This window comes from Syngnathoides biaculeatus, chromosome 23 (assembly GCF_019802595.1).
Source record: "Syngnathoides biaculeatus isolate LvHL_M chromosome 23, ASM1980259v1, whole genome shotgun sequence".
NCBI lineage: Eukaryota > Metazoa > Chordata > Actinopteri > Syngnathiformes > Syngnathidae > Syngnathoides > Syngnathoides biaculeatus.
In genome coordinates this window covers 9,461,680-9,477,317 of record NC_084662.1, presented here as the reverse complement: position 1 = coordinate 9,477,317, position 15,638 = coordinate 9,461,680, and the positions used below count along the sequence as shown (strand labels likewise).

General features: G+C 43.9%; 1 long non-coding RNA gene across 1 annotated transcript; it reads right to left on the bottom strand.

The window, feature by feature from the left end:
* Nucleotides 1–1,058: 1,058 nt before the first annotated feature.
* LOC133496916 (uncharacterized) lies at nt 1,059–12,299 on the bottom strand. Its single transcript, XR_009793896.1, has 4 exons — nt 12,213–12,299; nt 10,406–10,527; nt 3,940–4,009; nt 1,059–1,753 (listed from the first exon to the last, which is right to left on the bottom strand). It is a non-coding gene; the product is annotated as an uncharacterized LOC133496916 (long non-coding RNA).
* Nucleotides 12,300–15,638: the final 3,339 nt, after the last annotated feature.

Here is a 15,638-nt window from a genome sequence, read left to right as displayed (position 1 = left end):
TAGCTGTATAATTTGGCTCTTGGGGGGGTGAAGAGGTTTATTTTGGGGAGGGGGGTTGTTTTATTTACATCACAGCTAAGTTTCAGCATTGTCTCGTCTCTCCCTCTTTTACGGCGTCAAAGTGGGTGGAAAAACTTTACACTGTCAATGCGGCGTGAACATTTAGGGGCGGGGGGCTGGCCTCCAACACAGTTCCCCACATTTATGAAGTTAATTTATAACAAAACCTTAAATATGTGATCCAATTATTCAAATTAGATCCAATCTAATTTGTTCAACTACTTGCTCCCAAAGGAAAGTCTTGTAACATCTCCATCTTCCAGAAGAGGGCGCCCGATCACCTTTTATCGCCCCACTTTTTTTTTAGCAATACCACAATTCCACCCGCAGGCGTCGCCGTTTTGCATATATTTTTTAATCGATCCTTTGAAGAGGTGACGCAAGGACAGTCCAAGTACAGTATGTTATGTCATTTCTCGAATATGAAACATCACTTTTAAAATATCTATTTGCAAGTTGGAGGAATAATATCTTGTTTTGATATTAGCAAAAGAAAATATATGATAAATGCGGAAAAATGAATTCAAGATTAAAAATTGGTCTATTTTTAAAAATCAAAATAGACATTGTAAATATTAAAAAAATATATATATTTGGACAACATAAATTGGACGAATCATATCTATTTTAATAATAATACGAATATATAATAAATGGGGAAAAGGATTTCAAGATTTAAAAAGGGGAAATTGATTGTTATTGGTATATTTTTTAAAAATCAAAAGAGACAAAAATAAAATAGACATTGTAAATTATATATATATATATATATATATGACGAATAATGTATATTTTAATATTAATAGAAATATATAATAAATTGGGGAAATGATTTGTATTATCTAAATTATTATATAAAATCAAAATAGACATTGGAAATATAAAAATATTTAAATAAATACAGATTTTTTATATGCAAAAATATACCACAGGAAATAAAAAAATATATAATTTTGTAAGTAAATGCATTTAAGAATATAGTAAGTTTCTTTCGGCTTGTCCCTTTCGGGGTCGCCACAGCGTGTCATCTCAGATGAACGCACATATGTTTGGCACAATTTTTACGCCGGATGCCCTTCCTGACGCAACCCTTATAATTGCTGTAAAAAAAAAATGCTATTGCAGGACTAATGAAGGTCTAATATGTTCCACTAACATAACACATTCAATAGTATCTCAATTTAATCTTAATCATTGGACATTTGTGGTATTTGAAATATGGCGCGAGCAGTTCAAATGAATTGATAGGGAAGATAGAAGGATGTGGATCAACATTTTTCTCAAACACACCCAAAAGCGGCGTCGGCAGCTGGAGCTGTGCGGCGCGGAGGGCGCCTTTGAAAGCGCTCCGTAAGCCTCGAGGTGCTGAGAACTGGTGAAGAGGCGCATTGAGACAAGCGCAATCAGTTCCCCCTTTTCAAATCTCCTTTCGGGGCCTATCTACTTGAACAGGCTTCTCTTAATGACTTTCTCCATCACTTCTCGCCAGCTTTTGCCGGGGACTCTCCGGCACAGACACTTGGCGGCGTTTAAATGCGCTCAGCATTCTATTCTGTCGCCGCTGTACCTTTTTAGCACCCCCCACAACCCCACTTTCCAAATATCTCCAGGGTGTCAGTTGTGTCATGTGACTGCTGTGCTGGTGATTACGGAGCTCGCTTGGCACTCGAAAGAAGCACAGAACCCAAAATACCTAAAAAAAAAAAAAAAAAAAATACAAGCAGTGAAGGTCAAAACGTACCCTAATACCCCCCCCCCCTCCTCTGTCCTTGCGTCCTTCCCCAAGTCTCTTTCTGTCCAGCCCTGGCGTCTAGTCCGCGGAAGCTGCATTTAATTAGTTTCTGTTGGCTTAATTAGGGACTGAAGTGAGGGGCGAGACCAGAACAAAGAGCGGGTCAGGCTGCAAGGATGGAATGATGCAGGTGCAGCGAAGCGGTTGCCAGAAGACGGCCCCCAAAAATGAGCCGATTGGAGGGTTTTTTGCATGCGCGGGCAAAGCGGGGCATTGCCCCTCCAGATCCAGCAGATGGCACTGCAGTGAAAAGCATCCCGACTTTGCGAAGGAAACGGCATTGTCATCCGTTCTGGGATCACTTCGTTTTGTTAAATGCATTCACAGTTAATTATAAGTTAATCATAGTGCCCGACTATTTTTAATATGTGACATACAAAGGCTGCGATTGGCTGGGAACCAGTTCAGGGTGTACCCCCCCTCCTGCTTGTTGACAACTGGGATAGGCTCCAGCACTCCCCGCGACCCTCGTGAGGATAAGCGGCTAAGAAAATGGATGGATGGACATACAGAGGTTTCCAGAAACATCACTTTTCTCTTTGCTTTTGATCCTTGGTGGGACAAAAGGCTGGCCGGCCTCCCCAGTCAACAGTGATATTTAACGTCTATATCCGTCAATGGCAGTGAATGAGTTAACTGAGCCGCCCAAGAAAGTGTAGTGCGCATTAAATGGTTATATGAGCATCAGTTCACGCAAAAGAATGACGAGGCTAGAGTGTGAGGATGACATCACGGGGAACACTGGTTAGGCTCGAGGGATGACGAGACTGAATGTTGACCTTTTCCAAGGGGAGAACTGGGGCATCTGTGGCATGACTGGAGGACCCCTGAGTGAGCGAGAGGTTCCTGGGGCCCTTTAGACCGGCGCCAGCCCGGCGGGGGGAGCCCGCACAATCGCGCGGCTCCAGATCCAAAACGGAGGGGCGAAGGATGGAAGGGCTTAAGGTGGAGGACGAAGAAGACCGAGACCTCAAGGATCCAGGTGGGAACGGGAAGCTGGGGGAGGGAGGAAGGCAAATGGGGAAGAGGAAGAAAGGGGGAACCACGGAGGGATAGCATCCATTCCAGCCTCCCCGCCGCCCCCCGTGATGGCGTTTATCGCCGTCGCGGATCGTGCCGTATGAACAGCGATCCAAGTCAGCCATCTGCTGAGGCTTGATAAGCCTCGGAGAGGCAGCCATTGAGCTGTCACTCACGGAAAGAGGGGGAAAAGAGAGAGAGGAAAGGAGGGGAAGGCCGGGAGAGGGATGGAAGGCAAAAAGATCGGCGAGGCATCTGTCTAGCGCGGGGAAAGACTTAACGTCAACGAGACGTCCGGCCGTCCAATAATCCCGCCTCTCTAATGAGAAGTCGTCTCGCGGCCGATTGATGCTTTTTGTCGCTTTCTTTGCACTAATCGTGCCGCACAGATGTTTCTTCTTCCTTTTTTAAAATGTCATCAGAACCGCTCGGCGTGATTAAGCCATTCCCGAAACACTGGACACGATGAAACCATTTTAAAAAAGATTGAGGTTTCTCCGTCGGGTTGTCCACGCGCTATCGTAGCGGACGACACATCTGGATCCCCGCAGGGAGTGGGTTTTCCATTAAGCCGGTACGCACTTGGTTAAATTAAACCCCACTTGAACTTTTATGGCCCTAAAACCACTTAGCGCAAAGCTAACACACAATACAGTAATAGGCCAATATTTTTAACACTGATGGAGAAGCTACCATACATAGCAAAACTAAAGTGAAGAAATTGACTTATTTTGCATTATTCGCTGAAAAAAAATAGTAATCAAAATATATTAGTTTATTGTCTACAACAGTGTGGTACTACTAGCATCTTTAATGGTATGTGGACTCCCTCTAGTGGTTCATGAAAGAATCACTGAATTAAATGTTCCAAACATGCATAAAAATGATTGCTTTAACTTTGTTTTTTCTTTGTTTTTTTTTTTTTAACCCAGCACCAGTTATTCAACTTTTATATAATTTGATGTTTTCAAACATTTCATCAGGGTACAAATTTGCCTGCACGAGAGAAAGTATCATCAAATTTTGAGAGCAAATTTTTGTGAATAAATGCACAAATGAGTTCTTACTGTGGGTTTGCAGTTCATCTGTAATGAGCCATCTTTGAAGATTCCAATATATGCACACGAGACCTTCACACTGGAGGAAAAGAAAATGACAGTATGTGATATGTGAATTTTTGTTAATTGTTGAAGAGTGGATCTTTTAGGTGTAGATTTGAAAATATACGACAAAATTTTGATGAGAAATTTTGATGTCTATTGGTTTGATTAAAAAAAAACAGGCATATGCAAATATTTCACCCATATTTAAAATGGCATTTTTGTCATATATCTGGTTAGGAATTGCCCTGGTAGCGCTGATAAAAAATAAAATCATATCAAAGTTGCACACCCCTGTTGTTGACACGCACGGGCCCCCGCATTTATTAAGTTAATTTATAACAAAAGCTTAGATTGACAAACAATTATGTGATCCAATCATTCTAATTAGCAATTTATTTATTTTGGTTTGTGCCATCTAATGTAAGCAGAGAACAACGTCAAATTTTGATGAGTGTTTCACAGTCTTGGTCACAAAAAAGCGGGTGTGAGGACCTGTGAATTATTTTCCCTAATGGAACAGTTTTTCCTCGCTTTCTCATCCTCATACATTTTCCGTCGTACCGCCCTTTTTTTTTTTTTTTTTAGTCCTCAAAACGACATTCGGAGGAGGATACTGTGGCAGTAGTGCATGAATTGAGGCCGGGAGGCGGGTCAGGCCCGGGAGTGGGGGGGGGGGGGGGGGTTTAGCAGGGGGATTAGCCGAGGCCAGTTGGATCATTTTACAGCCGCAGGACCCCCTCTCGCCCTCAGCGGTCTCGCGGACAATGAGGATTAAACTCCTCTTGTTCCTCAACTCGGAAAAAACGGCAGGGCGACAAAGGCGCTATTCCTCCCGGGTGCCCGGCTGGGAGATGCGAGCTGAGGCGGAGGGGAGGGGGGGGGCGAGGAGAAGGTAGGGGGTCTATCATAAAATTAATCCCTTCACAGTTCGCTCTGGTGCAAAGTGAGATATGAAGCAGACACGTCTAATGAAACGGTGCAGTCATTGAAGGGCATGGCGATAAAGGTACACATCAAACTCGTCATTAGCGCCGGCGTTAAAAAGCCCGTCGAGAGGTTGGCGCTCCCCCCGGGTGATTGGCGCCGGAGATTAATCACGCCGTGTAAAAAAAATAAAATCAAAAAAGATACTCCACCTACCACCCGTATCCTCATTTATGGAAACATCTTACTCCAGGAATCCCGCAAAAAAGCGACTATTTGTCATTCAACTTGGAGTGAAATACATTTTTTAATCACGCCGGAAAACAAATACTTTACCGCTTTGCTGTTCCGAGGAGGAAACGGTCATTTAGCTTAGCCAAGTCTACGTGGAGCTAGCCACCTTAAAAGTCTTTTAATTGACTCCCGGGTTTCTCACGTTCAACCCTAAAACTCACAAATACAGTATTTGTGTACAACATTACACAAAAGTGATGTCAAATATTCACGGTAACATTTGTGAACGTTGGTATGTCGATTTTGGACCAACGCTAGCTGTTTTGCAAACATTTATGCTAAGTGCTACATTACTTCTTCTTCTTCTTTTTCTTTCGGCTTGTCCCGTTAGCGGTCGCCACAGCGTGTCATCTCAGATGAACGCACATTTGTTTGGCAGTTTTGTTTTTTTTTACGCCGGATGCCCTTCCTGACGCAACCCTTCTGCATTTTTTAGCCGGGGAGAGAAGCTTACAACACCTGCTATTCCCAAACGGATGTCGGGCGTTCTCAGGGTAGCATGGCCGTACGCCCAAGTGCTACATTACGATGAATGTTAAAGTATCTTTGCGGCGTATTCCAGTGTCAGGTCCACTTTTTTTTGCCATCCTGATACTGGACACACGTGTTTTGGAGCCAGCCAGCAGCTGCTAATTGGTGGGATGAGGTGAAGCCGGTTTGGGACTCAACCACTTCACCGGATCAATACCACTCATCAAAGTTTGTTGCGACCAGGGCTCTAGAATATTTCAAGTAAGAATTCCTGACTGTCAATCTAGCCTTGCTTTCATTTTTTGATTCTCAGCCTGCTTCCCGTCTTTACTCCTTCCTTACCGACTTCAGGTCTTGTTTTCTGCACCGGAATCCCTTGAACCCTCCCCAACCAGAAGCGGGTCGCTCTCTTGTATCTACGTCTGGGTCCTCAGGATCGGAGCCGAATCATCCAGAGCTTTACTTTGTTGACACTTTCGAGGGAAGTTAGAAAAATAAGCCCCAGTCAGAAGGAGGCAGACTCGACGGACCGCCGACACGTGATCCTCTAACCTTCCTCTCCTACGTAATTGCCTCTGACTTTAATGTGTCGACTGGAACCGCTGTAAAAGTAATACCCGACAATTGAAAGGTGACACAAGGCCTAAAATGCCGTGGTCGCCTCAGGCTGGAAGGTCTCTTAAAACTTCTTGAGAGATGGATTTGTTTGACCTCATTAGCATGAACAAAAAAAATCGCTGTGTTCTGGATCCGCGTAAATAAAACAAAAATAGCCCGCTGCTTTTTTTTCCCGTAAAGCCCCAGTGGGACAAAAAGAAGCGAGCGTAATAGAAGCAGTGGGGGAGTGAACGGAGTGGTGAGGTCTTTCGTATTAAAAAAAAAACCTTCTTTTTTTACATTTTTTTTAAATTTAAAAAAAAAGGGCAAAAAGGAAAGCTTCGCCACGCTGTCAAAGCCGATCAGCGTCTGTCCCGGCGGCGGCATCCCCCCCCTCCGCCCGTCTCCCGGGCGGCCCATCACAATGGAGGACCGACACACCTCTCACTTCCAATCTGCGTCCTCCACCTCGGGCCTCCGTCTCAAACTTTCATTAAAGTGACGCCATTTTGATCGACCGGCAAAAGGACGCAATCAGTTTTATTGACAAAAGGGTCCGACGCTCTTTCATCCGTCGGGCTATTGTGGCGGGGGAGATTTCTCGACTTAAAGCCAAATATAAACACGGCGATTACAACGGAGACAATCGCTTTGCGCCCTCATAAACGTGAGCGACAATGCTTGATCCTTGCAAACCTCAAATACGGCGGAGTGGGGGGGGGGGGGTGGATAAAAAATCTTGAATGGACAAGCCCCCTTCCAAATCGCATTGTCGTGCAAATCCTGTGATAAAAGGCCGAAGAGTAACTCTGCCTTTAGACTCTTGAAGACTTTTGTTAAACCACTGCCTCTGCTACTTTCCAGCCCCGGCATAAATCGGTCTCTCGATGGCGATTGGCTCAAACCGAAGGGGCCGTCTTTTTTTTTTTTCCCCACCCAAGCCCCGGCCTCAGAACCAGCACCGCAACATGCGCGTCCCGCCGTCGCCATCGCCGCCGCTCGCCTAGCGTGTAGCCGTCACCAGACAATGGCTGGTTACTGGCAATTAAACAGCATTTGCCGAGGAATCCGTGGCACTGGTCTAATGGCATTACCGTCGGATGATTCAATCCCTGAATAGTCAACAGGATTTTGCCTCTCTGCAGGAAAATACTGCTTCATCGAATTACCCGTATTACAAAGATTTAGCCGAAGCTTACGATTCAGGGTCCGCTAAAACGCCGATAAGCCACAAAAGTGGAAATTTAGGAATGATATTCATCTAACCCAGTAAAAAAAAAAAATGGTTTGTAAACCAGAGACTTGTGGACTGAAAGAAATTCAGAAGGAATATGGAAATGAAGAAGGGAGACTTGAAGTGGGCAGACAAAAAGCAAAGACAATTTGGAAATAACTACTTAACATTGTGCTAGGAGGAGTGAAAACAAGGAGGAGATGCGCACACCGAAGGTTCCAAGATACAAAGAATTCTATTCCCGTTGACTTAAAATAAGTAAGGAAAACTCAAGCTCTGTCAACACTCTCTGGACGCTCCGAACGCGGATCTTCTACCGCGAGTGATGACAATCGCGATACAAAAGCCAAGTCCGACCCAGCCCCGTTTAATATCTATTTTGTTTGAAAACCGGCACGTCTCCTGTCAGATGGCAAGCAGCACATTTGCGGCCCTCGACCTCCTCGCGGGCCGAGTCGGGAGAAGAAGGAAGAGCGGCCAAGTCCATCATCTCACAATGACGGGGGCTAATTACCGGGGCCAGGCAAGCCGCAAATCACACGCTAGCAGACCGCCTCGTCTTCTGTCCTCCGCTCACCCGACGTCTTAATTGCTCTTTTATTCCCGCTGCGCGTTTTGCAGCTGTGCTGACGCTTCCTCGGCCGTTTTGCCGCATGAAAGCGAGAAGCTAATTGCTCGCTATGGAAATATTGGGCGCTGTGATTAGCGAGCGTTTTTGGCGTGAGGGAGCGTCGAGCCAGCACTCTGGATGGTTAAAAATAAAAACAAAACACACACACCCCCACCGCAAAAAAACAAGCAGTTGTTTATTGGTTTGTCTTCGTTCGCCTTTTGGGTGGCGAGGTTGAAAGCGTGGATGGCGGCCATTGTGCGGCGCAATTTGTCAGACGGCAATTCGGGCAAATTGTCGGCGGATAATCAGCAAAATTACAGGAAAATTAGCGCGGGAGGCGAATTGTTATCATTAGCATTCATGACCGCAAAACCCCATTTTGTCGAAGTGTCACGCGCACACATGACTTTTGTACGGTGCCCAATTTGGATAAGTCTCGAGACGGTGAAGAAAGAATACAAGGTGGTGAAAAGCACAGAACTGAACTGGGTGCTGACTTGCCCTGGTAACTGGTGGAGTAACTTCACCATCTTCCACCTGAATATCAAGACCCTAACCCAGATGAGAAATATCAAACGACTTACATATTTAGATATAATTGGAATCTTTTATACTTCGATAAGTGGAATCGCCCAAAGCGGCTGAAATGAGTTTCCTCCGGAGGGTGTCCAGGCTCTCCCTTAAGAGATAGGGTGAGAAGCTCGGTCATCCGAGCCAGATGAGGTGGCTGGGGGATCTGATTCAGATGCCTCCCGGGCGCCTCGCTGGTGAGGTGTTCAGGGCATGTCCCACCGGAAAGCGTCCCCGAGGACGACCCAGGACACGCCGGAGAGACCATGTCACTCGGCTGGCTTGGGAATTCCTCGGGATCCCCCCGGAAGAGCTGGAAGAAGTGGCTGGGGAAAGGGACGTCTGGGTATCCCTGCTGAAACTGCTTCCCTCGCGACCCAACGGAGTAACATTGTTCATAAGCAGAGATATGACATTGGAACTAAAAAGACTGCAATGATGAATTACGCTGCACTTTGGGCTTGAACGCTTAGACTCTCGACTCACCAGGTACTAGAAACGGAATCGCTTACTATCTGTTTTTGTCATTGGAAAAGTTTCAATACTGAGTAGAGAAGAGTGTGAAGCTAAGTAGGAATGTGTGACTTTTCTGAGAGGAAGCCTGGAGAACTACTGTAAACAAAATGGGGCTTAGGACTGACTCCTGAGGAACACCGCAATAAAAATAAACTATACCAAGACTCAAGGGATGCCATTTCTTATATAAATGCCACTTATTGCTTTATCCGGAAACATCTGGGACACTTCTTGACCTCTAAATATTTGGTCATCATTTCTTGGGTGACGGTGAGACTCGGACTCAGAGCTTTCGCAGAACTTTGCCGTGCCCTCAACATGCTCTTTCGTGCACTACACTGTTTTGTGCGGTAACTCAAAAGAGACGACGAAGGAAGAGAAGCTACTTTTCCCCGACAGTTGGATCCGTGGAGGAGCGTTACAGCGATTGGTAGGAAGAGGAGGAGGGTAGGGGGGCGGGGGGGGGGGGGGTGTCAGGTCGGCTGTTCAAAGGCTGGCTTTTTTGCATTGTTGGTCAGTTGGGGATTAAGGTCCTTGGTTTGCTGGCCCAATAGGGCCCTCTAATTAAAAAGGATAAAAAGAAGACAGACCCACATACACACCAAAAAAAAAAAAAAACTGAAGCAAAGAGAGTGAGAGGAGAGAGCAAACTTACCCGGAAAAGAAAGAAAAGTGTTTTCAGTGTAACAACAGCGGCCGGCAATTGAAAATGGATTAACTTTATACTCTAGTCCAGTGGTTCTCAAACCGGGGTGGGGGGGAGCCCCAGGGGTCCTCCGCGAGCTATAACTCCACTAAATCGTTTGCGAGAAAAGACGCGTCGTCTTAAAAAAGTGCAAACGTGAATACAACTCACATGATAAACCAATTACCCCTCCATAACTGAGATTTGGGCCGATTAAAATCTCTAAAATGTATCTGACATCCCAGCATTGCTTCCGGAGTTGTTTTGAGATCAGGTTGGGGAACATTTACAGTTTAAACTTTTAACATCGGCAGTCATGAAACATGTTTTAGATTTTATTTACAGAGAGTTTACAGTCCTTTTAATCCACGCAGGCATCGAAGTCATCCAATTCATCTTCTCTTAAAAAGAAAACTATACAAACGCGGTGTATGTGGCGCATTGTTTAGCGTCATCAGAATGTGAATGGGCAAGATGTGCGCGCCGCGGCCCAGATGCTGGGCCCGCCGGCAGGTGGGCTGTTTACCGTGCGGATGCCTGCTTGTGTTTTTGTTTGGTCCGTTTCGCCTCCTCCCCGAGCTCAGCGGGAGCTCCGGGGCTCCCGGTGGGGTCTGGTCCCCGTCCAGGTATGAAGCCTCCTCGGTTGGCCTGCACCAGAGAGCGGTGGGTTAACGAGCTACCAGCAGGGACAAGAAATGCCCCCGCCCCCTTGACCAACCCCCTTGGGTAAACCGCAAACTGGAAAGTGGATGTGCATAAATAAACAAAATTACCGTAGGATGGGTGCAAATACTACCTCACAAAGACATATTGGGACCGTGACTTAAGACAATTATTGTCAAAACATTATTCATCATTGAAATGAGTGGAAGTGCCAACGATCCGTTCCAAATCCCAAGAAGATCATTTCCCCCCTCATGTGCTTTTAAGAACAGATGATAAAAGAGAGTGCTTGGATCATAAAAAAATAGTTACGTGGGCCGGGGTACCATCGTATTCATTTTTCAGGTGAAGTTTCAGAATTAACCCGTAATATTTAACCTTATATTTAACTATATTATCCTAATATTTAACTTGAACCTTTATCGAGTAACTTCATTCCACATTCTGAAAACACAATCAACTACTAAATTATTTTGCACCTTTTTGGGCGCCCGAAAACTCATGAGCCGGGTCATGACAGAAGGAAACGAGCGGGTGGGCCGGGTCACCAATTTGACCCGAACGCCCTGGCCACTTGATTAGGGACACTACCTGTCCCTTAAACCGAGCGCGACGCCGTCAATTGGCTCGCGCGCAGGAGCGGAGGAGGAGGTGCGTTGTTAAGATCTTTTACCTTTTCTTTGCCGAGCGCGCCTGCCCGTTTAGCTGCAAAACGCTCCCCCCGGGTGCCTCGGGATCCCCCCCCCCCCCATCCATGAATTAGATATAATACGGCTGAAGATGAAAGCGCTCAGGGGACAAGATGGCTGACGGAGCAGGAGGGAGGACGGATATTTGGTTAGCGCTGCTTTACGTAGGACATGATTCGAAATAAATACTGCTTTAGAGCGCATTAATTCAAATAGATGCCCCCCCCACCACTAAAATTAAAAAGCCTCAGATCAATTAAAGTGAGCAGCAGTGGTTTCTGGCATATGCGTTATGTGCGGCCGCACAGGCCCTAAAATGATTTTCAATTTGGGCATGTCAACTATGGTTGTTTGTAAGGGGGATTTGCGCCCCCTTGTGGAGACGCCCTCTGTAGAAAAGATGCAGGGTGTCTCGGGGAATGATGGGAAAAGTTACATATCGCTTATCGTAAATATCAGGACGGAAAGTGTCCCAAGACATTGCAATGTGGAAATTAAATTATAGGAAGGCAGATGAGCAAAGGATGGAAAGATTCTTCGTTCTGAACGTGTTGCAAACCAAAACAGCAGCACCGACGCCAAGTATGTCAGCAGTTTCTATGATTGATTGGAGTTTGAAATGTTTTTAGTTTCCTTTCATGAAATTCGTGCAATTGTCCCAGTTCGTAGGCGTTACTGCTTCTTAAAGACATCACGAAATGTTGCAGAACAAAACTGAATTTGACAAAAAAAAACCTCACAGTTTTGCTCCACATAAGTTGTAATAGATTGTGAATATGGTTTGATATTTGAAAACTGCATTTATACAGATAAAGCCCGCGCCTCGCCATTCTGAAGTTCACGTTTACGGGTTTACCCGCACGACGGGGTTGGAATGGAACGCAGCACAATGACTCCACGGCCGTTGTTAAAATGCCTTCTATTGATTTGAGGCTTTAAAAAAAAAAAAAAAAAAGATTTTGCAATAATGAAGTCTCAAACCTGCACAGCTTGTTTCAGATCTTTGCTGTCTGCCTTTTTTTTGGGGGGGGGGGAAGATGGTGGGAGAGGCGGGGCACAGAAATTCTGTAAAAAGAAAAAGAAAACATGTTAATTTTGAATATATGACCCCAAAAAGTCAGTTATACGGAGACGGAATTAAGCACACCACAGAGGGGGAAGACTGAAATACAATTTTTTTTATATTATTGCATAATAAGAGAATTTGTGGCATATGTGCTCTTTAATTTGAGGCTACTTGTTTTTGAAAAGACATCAAATGCTCTGCAGTGCTGTATTTCTGGCCCACATGCCAGAGGTTGCCTACCCTACCCTACCCTGAAAGCTAAATAGCATATCAAACATCATATAAAAAGACCGAAAACAGTCCGCAGAAGTTTTAATCAAAGCTTTTATTTTGGAACATTTTTATTAGGGTTAACCCTTAACCCTTTATTTTTTGATCAACATTAAAACATAAGAAATAATATTTTGAAATATTGAACTTTGAAGCTGGTCAAATTGACATAAAAATGTTAATAGTTTTTATTTATAGTGTAAAATGTTCTATGTATATCACAAATACACATGTTCATATTTTTAATATTGCAATATAAACAAGAGGCACAAACTGTATATTGTTTCTAATATTGTAATGAGAGTCAAATTATGAGGAACAGCTGTCAGTATGATTTTTTACAAGCTGAATAATACAAAAACTAACTTTGTCAAGGTATTTTGGGGATTATTTCGGTGTTTTTAAATCACTGCACATGTAAAAAAAAATGTCAACAATCCGTCAATACACTGCACTACTACTGTACTACTGTAAAAAAACAGAATTCCTGTCAGTCAAGGCAGAAGTTGTGTATTTAAATATAGAATACAGTAAATCACAAAAACGTCACAAAAAGGGATTATTTTTGCAAAGGCTGAATTGTGGAAGGAAAACAGTCGAAAAGTCATCAGTCGCTCAAAACTGGAATATTGCCATTTTGTAAAAAAAAAAAAGTGTGTAGGGGGGGGGGCTCCGAATTTGTGAATTTAAATCCAGACAACAGTCAAAAATGCATTGCATCATCAAGCTGCTGCCCTCTTCCATTGGCTCCCAAAATCTCTCTCTCTTTTCCGCCTCTGCATAAATAGAATCGGCGAGCGTGAGCCGCTGAGCGAGCGCAAAACTGGAATCGAGCAACCCTCGACGCGTCGCCATTGAGGTAAGAGCAAAAAAAAAAAAAAAAAAAAAGTTGATTTGGCTGCAACTGAATGGAGTTGTGCGCGCGTGCGTGGGAGGGGGCGGGGTGGCGTGGGAGGTGAGTGGGGGGGGGGGGGGGTCCACGCGGGGAGCTAATTGAGGAGGCGTGTTTTTTTTTTTTTTTTTTTTTGTAGCGTTGACGCCCCTGCAGGCAAAAAGGCATTCAAGCGCCTAATGGAGCACAAGTTGAAATAAAAACGCATTAAAAAAAAAAAAAAAAAACATCCAACAGGATGTCGGCCATGTTTACTACAACAGTTAATTACATTAAATTAACTAAACACAGACAACAAACTCGGGCGGGGGGGGGGGTCATTTGCAATGAGGGGAAGAGATGCAAATGAAGTCAGATTATGACTTTTTTTTTTTAAGGCAAGCAGTGCCACCCGAAAGAAAATCTGTTGTCTTTTTTAACAATACAATTAAAAATAAATACTGTACTGGAAATAATTCCTGTCAATTTAGAATACACAACGTTTTTAAATTCAAAGGCCAAAAAAAATAATAAATTGAGTAATTAAAACCAGGAATTGATTAGATGTTGAGTGAGTTTATATCAGTGAAGAGTAACAGTAATAATAATAACAGTGGCAGTTGAAAATTAGAATAATAATCAATATCTGTGTGGGGGGGGGGGATATAGGGACCCTAAATTCTCCTGCTGGACATGATAACCTCACCGACTCTTCATATTGTTATTTTTTTTCTGTACTACATTTAATGTTTCTACGAATTGTTCCTTCATCAAAGTCTGGCTTTAATATATTTTTATTGATCTGTCTGTACTTTAATTTGTTTAATATTGTTATGCCAGTTAGAATTGTCCAAAATGCACACACTCACCTGATATAAAAGGACCGTGAGGTAGTAATTAAAAGAACAAACAACAACAAAAAACGGTGCATATGCCGGTTGTTATGGTGCATATTGGGGGTGTTATTTTTTTGGGGTGGGGGGTGGGGGCAGTTGGATGTGTGTGTGCTGTCTGGCAGTCAGCTGGTGTGATCGACACAATGCCAGTCTTTGTCTTGTGGTGTGCTGATGCAAAAAAAAAAAAAAAAAAAAATGAGGAAAGCAGGTTACATGAATATACACACGCATATAAAAAGTCTGCACACCCCTTGCAAATGCCAAATTCTGCGGTAGAAATCACAGCAGAATAGAGCCAAACTTTTTTTCCACCCTTAATGTGACGTATAACCTGTTCTAACTCAAGTGGGAAAAAAAAAGGTGACACCATTTTTTTTATAAATTGCTGAGCTCCTGTGGTTGCACAAGTGTGCACACCCTCCCATAAGTGACATGCAGCTATGTTCAGCTTCTTCTGACAGTTTTCGATTTATTTTACAGGTCAGTTGTTGTCCCTTTTTAACGACAAACACATGGCAGGGGTGTGTAGACTTTTTCAATCCACTCTAGATACTTACTGTGCATTCATTGCGCCCCCCCCCCCAGGCCCCGCTCCTCTGCACGGCGTCCCCCTCATCAGGCCAACGCGTGCCACCCGGATTAACTACAAAAAAAGAAGTAAAAAACTATTGCGCTCCTTGTTGCAAGCCAATAATAATTACAACAAAAATAATTGTTTATAATGATTATTATTGAACGTTTGTGGAGCAACCGGTGGTTAAGGAGGAGGGGGGAGGCCGTGGTGGTGGTGGGGGGCAGTCTGGGTGCGGGTACAATTCCAAAAAAAGTGACAGATTGCAGCGTCCGTTATTGGCTTTATTAAAAATAATAAATAAGGGGGTGGGGGTGGGGTGATTTCACCTAAATCAAACAAATCCGTCAGTAAAGTCATGCATAAAACGTCAAGATTTTCTTTATTAAATATCTACGTCTTCCCTTGAATGCTATCATGAAATAATTGTTCTTAAACTCGCACATCGACCACAGCAGCCTATTGCACAATGTTGTTTGTTTTTGTTTTTTTTTGTTTTTACACATTTTCAGACTGATTCTTGTGATTCATTTTGACTCCTGCACGGCAATATGTAATGCCACTTTATGGAGCCTTAAGGCAAATTTCTTATCTTATTGTTGCGAAACAATTTAATGAAGGCCTAAATAATATGGATAACCACATTTACTGATCCTTGCAACGCGATCCTTAGCATTTGTAAGAGCAGGCATTGAGAAAAAGTAGCTCAGTTTTAAAGGTACATTTTATAAAA